Here is a 9,815-nt window from a genome sequence, read left to right as displayed (position 1 = left end):
AGACATACACTTCGTCAACAGTAACGAGATACTTCTCTTTCTTACATGACAGAATGCTTGGTGTGACCTGTATTACACTCAGATTACCTCATGACCACACTGTACCGGTAGACATACACTTCGTCAACAGTAACGAGATACTTCTCTTTCTTACATGGCAGAATGCTTGGTGTGACCTGTATTACACTCAGATTACCTCATGACCATACTGTACCGGTAGACATACACTTCGTCAACAGTAACGAGATACTTCTCTTTCTCACATGACAGAATGCTTGGTGTGACCTGTATTACACTCAGATTACCTCATGACCATACTGTACCGGTAGACATACACTTCGTCAACAGTAACGAGATACTTCTCTTTCTTACATGACAGAATGCTTGGTGTGACCTGTATTACACTCAGATTACCTCATGACCATACTGTACCGGTAGACATACACTTCGTCAACAGTAACGAGATACTTCTCTTTCTTACATGGCAGAATGCTTGGTGTGACCTGTATTACACTCAGATTACCTCATGACCATACTGTGCCGGTAGACACACACTTCGTCAACAGTAACGAGATACTTCTCTTTCTCACATGGCAGAATGCTTGGTGTGACCTGTATTACACTCAGATTACCTCATGACCATACTGTACCGGTAGACATACACTTCGTCAACAGTAACGAGATACTTCTCTTTCTTACATGACAGAATGCTTGGTGTGACCTGTAGTACACTCAGATTACCTCATGACTATACTGTACCGGTAGACATACACTTCGTCAACAGTAACGAGATACTTCTCTTTCTTACATGGCAGCATGCTTGGTGTGACCTGTATTACACTCAGATTACCTCATGACCGTACTGTACCGGTAGACATACACTTTTTCATTGTTTACCAATAATTGAAGTTGAACTATCAATAAAGATGAACCTTGAACTGTATATGTTTTAAAACAGACTCCTAACCTTGAAGTGTCTCGTTACTTAATAAAGTAGATATGTTGTCTGTGGTTAATCACTACACTCTAACTAACACTGCTATTCATTATTCATCATTAGTTACATAAAATAAGATGCTAAACGACTTCCTATTCTTTGTAATTAATATTTGGTTTATAGTATCAACTTTTAACAGTTCAACTGTATAGAATTCTAAATAGACTAACACCAGAAAAACATATCGTTATATCACAGTGTAAGAATATGTTTTGTGTGTAATAACTGGTGCATTATAATACTGTAGATACTTCTGTGTGAGAGACATTTAATAAAATACCAAATGGTTTGGTTTTTGGAATTCCGCACAAAGCTACTCGAGGGCTATCTGTGCTAGCCGTCCCTAATTTAGCAGTGTAAGACAAGAGGGAAAGCAGCTAGTCATCACCACCCACCGCCAACTCTTGGGCTACTCTTTTACCAACGAAAAGTGGGATTGACCGTCACATTATAACGCCCCCACGGCTGGGAGGGCGAGCATGTTTGGCGCGACGCGGGCGCACGAACCCGCGACCCCCTCGGATTACGAGTCGCGCGCCTAACGCGCTTGGCCATGCCGGGCCGAATACCAAATGACTTCCTGTACTTGTTTCTTTGGTTTGTTTTGGAAATAAGCACAATGCTATACAATTGGTTATGTGTACTATGCCCACCATGGGTACCGAATCCCGGTTTTAAGCGGTGCTTCTTGCACTTTAACACATTGGTTTTATTTCATGTTCCGGCATTAAGATAATCTCATGTAACTTGCTGTATAACCAAACTCAGAAACTTATTATCCGTACAATAATGACATATTAAATTCACAAGTAAATGAAAACTCACAAATCCTTTAAAATATACTATTTAATACTTATGTATGTCGAATTATATAAATGTAGTCAGTGTCTGAAGAAACGTTTCCATGTGTAATGTGTAAACTATTTTCAGTTCCTACTCTAGGTCCTCCAGCGACAAACTCCAAACAACAACGTGTGTTAAAAATCTGTTGGTTTTGTAAATACTTTATTAACTTCTAGAATCTACCATGTAAGCGTGGAAAGTTATTAGCGTCACGTTAAGTGTTGTTTTTCAATCGCTCTCTTCCCAGTGGTAAGGAATTAAATATCAGCTTCAGTGTTTCTTCACATGATATGAATTGTTTTTTGTCTTCATTCAAACCTTTTTCATTCACAAGTCGTTAAGTGTTGCTATTGTCGTTAAGAATAAACGATTGGTTCAATACACACGTTTCACTTCGACTATTTGTTTAATTCATGAAAGTAAATTCTAAAACAGCTGACCCATCGTCTTCACATTGTCTTCTATGGCACAGCGGTAAGTTTATGTAGTTACAACGTTCAAATGCGGTGTATTTTTCACTCGTGAACAAAGCAGATAGACCAGTGTGGCTTTGTTCTTATAAAAAAAGAACAACATATTTTTATCGTTATGTCATATCAGAGACATAAAACATTCTGTCGTTCAGCTTTAATTTTATGAAATGAGAAACTCTCTAGAAACGGTGAGTATTAGAAACATCACCACGTGATTTAGACATTTTAATGATAATGTTAGAAACCTAGATAAACTCGATTTGTTGTATTACATATAGTTATAATTTTGTTTTATTTATTTTACTCAGTTGTAAAGAAATGATGTTAAACACCTTTATTTAGAATACAAAGCGGATCACGGTATTTAGTTTCAACTTTGAGCTCAACCTTAGGCAAAAGAAAACATACCATTTAATCAAATTTACATAAGAAGCTTTTTTCGTCAACGAGATCCGAACCATTAGCTCTCGGATTTATAGTTCTGAGCAAGTTAATAAGACCTAAAATGAGTTTAGTAATTATTTTGTAACTGACACAGAAAATATAATAAAAAAAAAATAGCGAAATTAGAAGAATTCTTAACGTGACTGGAACTGAATTCTATATACTTTATTATTACAGTAAGTGGCGCTGCTTTTACAGTAGATGGCACTGCTTTAAATTATATTTATGAGTGAAGTTGACATTCAGTTTTCAGTATTTTCATAATTATTGTAATTACGTGTTCCAACATACTGACTCCATAATATTATATGAAATATAAATAAACATATTGATTCATAACAATAATATATAAGTATTATGAAATCCTTTGTCATTGTGTTATAATGAATTTTATTCGTCACTCTTTCTCCATTTGTGAACCTAGCTAATAAACATCACTTCAATAAAACTGTTAAAATTACTCAATACTCAGGTCAACCAACGATGTTACTGAACACATCACAAAATATAATATTATTTCACACTTTCGTTAGTTTTGAGTTCGTCAATAAAAACCTCCTTCTATTTGTTTCTAAACCAATGTTTTTTGTTGTTTTCAGGATAAAATCTTATGTAAAATTCAGTTATATATTTTAATTCAATACTATTCGTCAAGTTTAATTATAACACTGTGATTACATGTATACATTTCAGATAGTACATGAAAAACCTAACCATCAGAACATAACACATTTAGACCAACTGTTGGATAAATATAACCTGGGTAATAATACAAGGACGGTTGTGTAACTTGGGTAATAATACAAGGACAGTTGTGTAGAGATTTTCTTCCTTCATCGACATGTGATGGGTCTGTGAGAAAATATCCATTGAGGGAAAGATTTGTGCATTACATTAAATCTCCATCTAAACACATTCACTGTCTACAAGCAGCATATTATTAATTACTGTTTGAACTTTTATGTAACGATATATCCTAAAGTTTAACATGAACTTCCGTGGCTGATTGTTTCATATTGATGAAGCCATACTATACTTAACAGTCAGTCTATAGAAGGATAGTGTTTACTATGTAACGATATATCCTATAGTTTAACATGAACTTCCGTGGCTGATTGTTTCATATTGATGAAGCCATACTATACTTAACAGTCAGTCTATAGAAGGATAGTGTTCACTATTTAATGATATGTCCTATAGTTTAACATGAACTTCCGTTGCTGATTGTTTCATATTGATGAAGCCATACTATACTTAGCAGTCAGTACTAACACTACATTGGTGTCAGCTATTAAGTATGCAGAGTTGAGGCTGACATTTTCTTCTGTACTTAACTAGTTAGAAATCTCTTTGAGAAAACATCTTGGAAATGGTCTGTACTAAATTTTAGTAGAATAAATAATGTTATTTATTAGTAGAATTTTGAAACTAAACTGACAAATAGTTCTTCCATTTGTAAACAACATCAATAGATTAAATGCCAGTACCTCTGAAAACAGAATACATCCAAGATAATAGACATAAATAGAATATCGTAACTCAGATAAATATTTAACACTAAACACCCAGTACCATTATTTCGAATATTTGTTTACCCGATTAGACAATGTTCAGGGATTTAATTATATTATTGATTTAAAAATAGAATTACGTTTAATTAGGAGTTATATTACAAATTTTGAATACAAAACTAATACTTATTGTATGTTACAACTTAATTTTGGAGTTAAAAAGCCTGAGATAGCCAGGTGGTTAAGGTAATCGACTCGTAATTTGAAGGTTTCGGGTTCGATTCCTTACCCCACTCATCATGCTCGCTCTTTCAGCCATGTTGGGCATTATTTACTTCCATTATTCGTTGGTAAAAGAGTAGTCCAAGAGTTGAAGAGTAATTATCTAGTCTTACGTTACAAAATTAGGAGCGTCTAATGTAAATAACCCTCGTGTAATTTTGCGCCAAAAACGAACTAACTAAGCAGTAAAGGCTTGATGTTATTACACGGAAAATGAACTGCTGTTAAATTTTCTTTGACTACAGTTGTTTCTTGTAATAAGCGGTCGTTCTACAAAGTAGAATATTCTCTCTTAACCAGAAGATCACCTAGAAAACGTTGTTCTTATCAATAAAAGTGTTGATACCCATAGTAGCCGTTCTGAGATACAAAGACAGGCATCATAGTGTTATTATCATTGACAAAAAATATTATTTCAAGAGTTGTCTTCCTACACACCAGACGGAAGCTAATTTTTGTGAAGAAATTTAACTCAACAAATATTGACTTCTTATATTTTCATCAAATACAGAATTGGTAAACACATTCAATATTATTAGATTTGTATTTTCAATAATCAGCTAAATTAACTTCGAGTGGGGGACCAAATGAACATCAGAATTAAAGTTTTGATGATTTGGAACATGTGAAATTTTTACCAAATTATTTGAAAGTTTCCAAAAATATTAACCGAAACATGTTAAAAACTTCCAGATAAAACTATCTTGATTTGACACGTTAAATTTCATTATTTGTGTAATTATTGATTTAATACCTTTCAACGTACGTGGAAGACAACTAATATAAACTATTACATAACCGAACCAACAAACTAATTACAAATGTGTTACAAAATGTGATATTTAACCATTCTTAATATGTAATATGTCGTTTGAACACCGACATCTCATTCTTCTGGTTTATATTATTTTAATCTCTATTACTATTATTTTATTTTATTACTTTATGTGAGACTGGTGAATGCAGGATAAGAATGACAGATGTTATGTTCCTCAGTCACCTCCAAAATATAGAGTACATTTTATATCCCACATTATAGTCTCTACACATTTTTTTCAATTTGTATATCATTTTTTACATCTGTCTTGGCTTGTTTTTGGTTATAACAAATAAATATCAGAGGTGTTGATTTCCTGTTTTAACTCAGTCCTCAGTTTTGATTCATTTAACTTAACACTTCAATATTAATATTCTAGTTAAACACACACACTTACTTTCCGTTGAGCAACTGGTAAGGTGGAGAACATATATTACTAAATTCCGGGTTTCGATTCCCTGAGTGTTTTGAACTAAGATCTCAGTCAGCTTTGTGTTTAACAACAAGCAAAAACAAGAATTATTTATTTTTATTGATAACAAAATTACATATGGATACTAAAATATCCTCAGAATATATCGCTTCCTTCTACGCTTTAAACCATAGGGTTCCAGTTAAAGATTCCATAACCACCTCCAACTCCACCTCCAATAAGTCCATGACCATTAGGACAACAATATGAAGGAGGAACATCACAATAAACAAAATTTGTTGCACATGCGATGTCATCTCGGAAATTCCCCTCTAGTTCAGGTAGTAAACAAAGTAACGTCATTAGAATATATATCACCTATAATATTTTATAATGATTTTTTAATCGTCACTGTTTATCTACTTGTGAAGCCTAGCTAATAAACATTATATTCATAAAACTATTAAAATTACATTACGTCAATATCAAGATCAACCGTTAATGTTACAGAACACGTCACAAAAAATAGTCATATTTAACAGTTACGTTATTTAACGAGTTTGTCAGTAAAATCTATTGTTAATCTATAAACCAATCTACTTTGTTTCTAGAACAGTATCTTATATTAAATTTCAACTTTCCGTAGCGTCACTAAAAGTACATAAAAATTATCTGCAAAAACACATTAAAGTGATTCTCCGTTGCTTACCTTATACACTAAATATTGTATTTTACGCCTCAGTTAGAGGCTACAGCGTGGAAGACGAACCCTAATTTGTGACAGAGAATTTTAATAAAATAAATTGACTTTACAACTAACACTTTAATACATCATTGATTTTCTTCAATTTACTGAGTGAAGACATAATATATTCCACAGTATATCGACAATATTAGTTCAATTGTTTTATACTACTGAAGATACATGTAGTTAGTAAGTAATGACATTATGATCTGTATGAGAGGGCGATTTGAGTAGATCCCAAGCTAACCTCTTGTCTTAACTCATCACCTTTGTCTTGAGACACTCATGAGAAATATAAACAAAAAAAATGTGCGTATTACATTGTATAAAATACGGTATATTGTTCTCACGGTTGTGGATTGTATGTCATAACAAACACGACCACAGCACAAGATCAATCATATAAACAGCTGTCGTATTAATGTAATTATTATTTTGTACACTAGTTAATTAACAATTATCTGTTACTTTATTATCCATATTACCTACTATCAGTTTGATATTCAGTTGTAGCAACAAATGCAATTTAAATTAAAATATTTACTTCAAAAGTTATAAGAACAAATTTTATAAAAATGCACGGTTGTGTCACCCTGCGTTGCTGTTTCACACATGTAATCATTTGAAATAATTTAATTTCTCACTTTAAATTGCTGTGAAAAATAGAGTCGTCAAAAGTATATTATTTTACATTCTTTCATTATAAACAATATTCGAATGTTTGAATACACGTTGTTGTTATAAACTTACTTTCATTAAATATTATGTTACAAACCTCCGTTAGTAACAAGAAATAAACATTGTGGCAGTTTCTTAAACGATACAGACAAACGTAACTCATAATAATTGATATTTCTATCATACCATTTAAACTGTTTGAATGAATTCAGTGTCAAAGAATTCATACTCTCACCTGGATTTGATTCCAACAGTGTTGTAAACATCAAAAGTATAATAATTGTTGTAGTCTTCATTTCTCTGATCTGTTAAAATCAGTATTAATACAGTTAGAGAAATGTGACTTTTAACGAAGCCTAAAATGAAAGCTCGACACTTAGTACAGCCCATGAATTCTATATCTTACTAGCTTCAGATATATGATAACAGAGGTACTTTTTATAAGCGGAAGTAGAGAGTTACAGAAAAAACAAGTTCACGATTTATCACAGGGACACTAAAACCATTACAATAACTGACAACATCTAATGTAAGATTTCTATATGATAAAAATTACATTTTGTAAATACCGTTTGACAACAAAAATGATTTTATATTAAAATTTTTCTTTTCTTGGAGGTTTTTCGAACTTAATAAAACATGAAAGTAAAAACTTCTTTATTAAAGAAAGTTTATATCTAAGAACAAAACCAGACCGATCAACCAAAACACACAGAATTAAAGTTTAACAATGAATAGAAAAACGTTGAAGTTACCATGACTGCGGTAAAATATCGACTTATGAAATGAAAACAAAATATTAGTTTGTGTTAACATGATAAAAATAATTATTCAAATAAGTACTTAAGATCTGTACTTAGTTAATATTAATTATAATTACTATTATAAAGAAATACTCTCAAACAAGATATAAAAATTATATTACCAAGGAGTGTTCAATTATTAAGTACTTCAACCACGTTTTATCGGAGTGTAAATATACAGTTAGACTGTGGTCCTGATACTCAGCCTATATAGTCGTATTTTTAATGAGATTCACAGTTCTGAGAACATCACAACCAATCAGAATGATTCCAGTAACAGTTGACGTCAAGAATATATTACAATATTATAGAAACATGTAGAGAGATAGATTGAGGCAATAGGAAACAGTGAGTGATTATTTGTTATTTACATAAGTGGCTGTTGAAGTGGCTCATGTAGTGGTGGAAAAACTTTGTAACTGTAAGTGGTAATGAAGTTGTGTGATTAGGGTAGAATGGATAGTAACATGTAAGTAGTTGTGTTTCATGGATATTCACAAATGTTTTATATATCAATAAATCGTGTGGAACACACGTAGCTATTGTAACATTAGAACAAACGAGCTTCGATGTGCAATATTATAGACAAAACGTAGTTATTTTAACTTTAGAACACACAGGTGTCTATAAAGACATTTATTTAACCATAAGTATACAGGCTAACTAAATGATTTTTATATCCTAATCATGTTGACACGCTGTCCGTTTCTTTGTTTGACTTAAACTTCCCACAAATTTATACGAGAATTATCTGCGCCAGCCGTCCTTAAGTTACCTGTGTGAGATAAGAAGGAAGGCTAATAGCCATCACCATCCACCATCAACTGTAAGTTACTTTTTATTTACAAATTGTGGGATCAACATTTATTTATAACCCCTCTTTAGCTGAATGGGCAAACAAGTTTCATGAGTGGGAGATTCATACTCGTTACGTTACGAATTCGAGTCACTCACCACCTAGCCGTATCAGGACGGTATACATACACTTAGTTCAGTGTGATGACATACTCTTGTTTGTCACATGACAGAAGTCATTTGTACAGTTTTATGATACACAACAGTTCCAAACATGTGAAACTCTTATCTAATTATTTATTATGAGTCGAACGCCTTAACCACCTGGCCATGCCATGCCTTTTTTTAATTCATGAAGCTAAATTCTAAAACGGCTGACTCAACACCTTCACACAGCTCCCTAGAGTACAGCATAAGTTTAAGTAGTTACACAACAGAAACACTATTGTGAATTTGTTCTTATAACAAACAAAGTGTTCAAATATTTATACTGTTCTGTCACAGTAACAAAACATGGTATATATATCTTTATTGGTACGAAACAAGAAAATCTTCACAAGCAGTGAATATTAAAAATATACAATAGTACATATAATATGAACCATGATGAGCATCTAAATTTAACATTTACCAAAAATAAAACTTTCATGACACTCTTTTTCCTACTAATAATTTAGTTTTAATAACTGATTGAATCCTGTCTTGCTTAGCTGTTAGCCCGATAATTTACCTCACACATCACATGCCACTTGTTATTTCTGTTTACACTTAATGATAAAAATTCCGAATAAAATATTTTACTAGAAATTGCTTTTGAAATGTTTTATAGAAATATAACAATTGTTGTAAATATTGTATTAGCCTCTAGAATTTACCATCTTGGAAACTTAAAGCGTTAAAACTTCTTAGGTTAACTTCAAAAATTGCTTTTTAAAAGGTAGAGTGCAGTACGAAAATTGAAGTGTCATTCGATTATTTAGAAACCTTAATCAATATAAAAAAACGATACATTTTT

General features: G+C 32.3%; 1 long non-coding RNA gene across 1 annotated transcript; it reads right to left on the bottom strand.

Annotated features, from left to right (window-relative positions):
* Positions 1–5,878: 5,878 nt before the first annotated feature.
* On the bottom strand, positions 5,879–8,191 carry LOC143238125 (uncharacterized). The gene is made up of 3 exons (XR_013020421.1): positions 8,128–8,191; positions 7,438–7,507; positions 5,879–6,111 (listed from the first exon to the last, which is right to left on the bottom strand). It is a non-coding gene; the product is annotated as an uncharacterized LOC143238125 (long non-coding RNA).
* Positions 8,192–9,815: the final 1,624 nt, after the last annotated feature.

This window comes from Tachypleus tridentatus, chromosome 13, assembly GCF_004210375.1.
Source record: "Tachypleus tridentatus isolate NWPU-2018 chromosome 13, ASM421037v1, whole genome shotgun sequence".
Lineage (NCBI taxonomy): Eukaryota > Metazoa > Arthropoda > Merostomata > Xiphosura > Limulidae > Tachypleus > Tachypleus tridentatus.
Note: the sequence above shows the minus strand (reverse complement) of the source record. Positions and strands in the feature narration are given on the sequence as shown.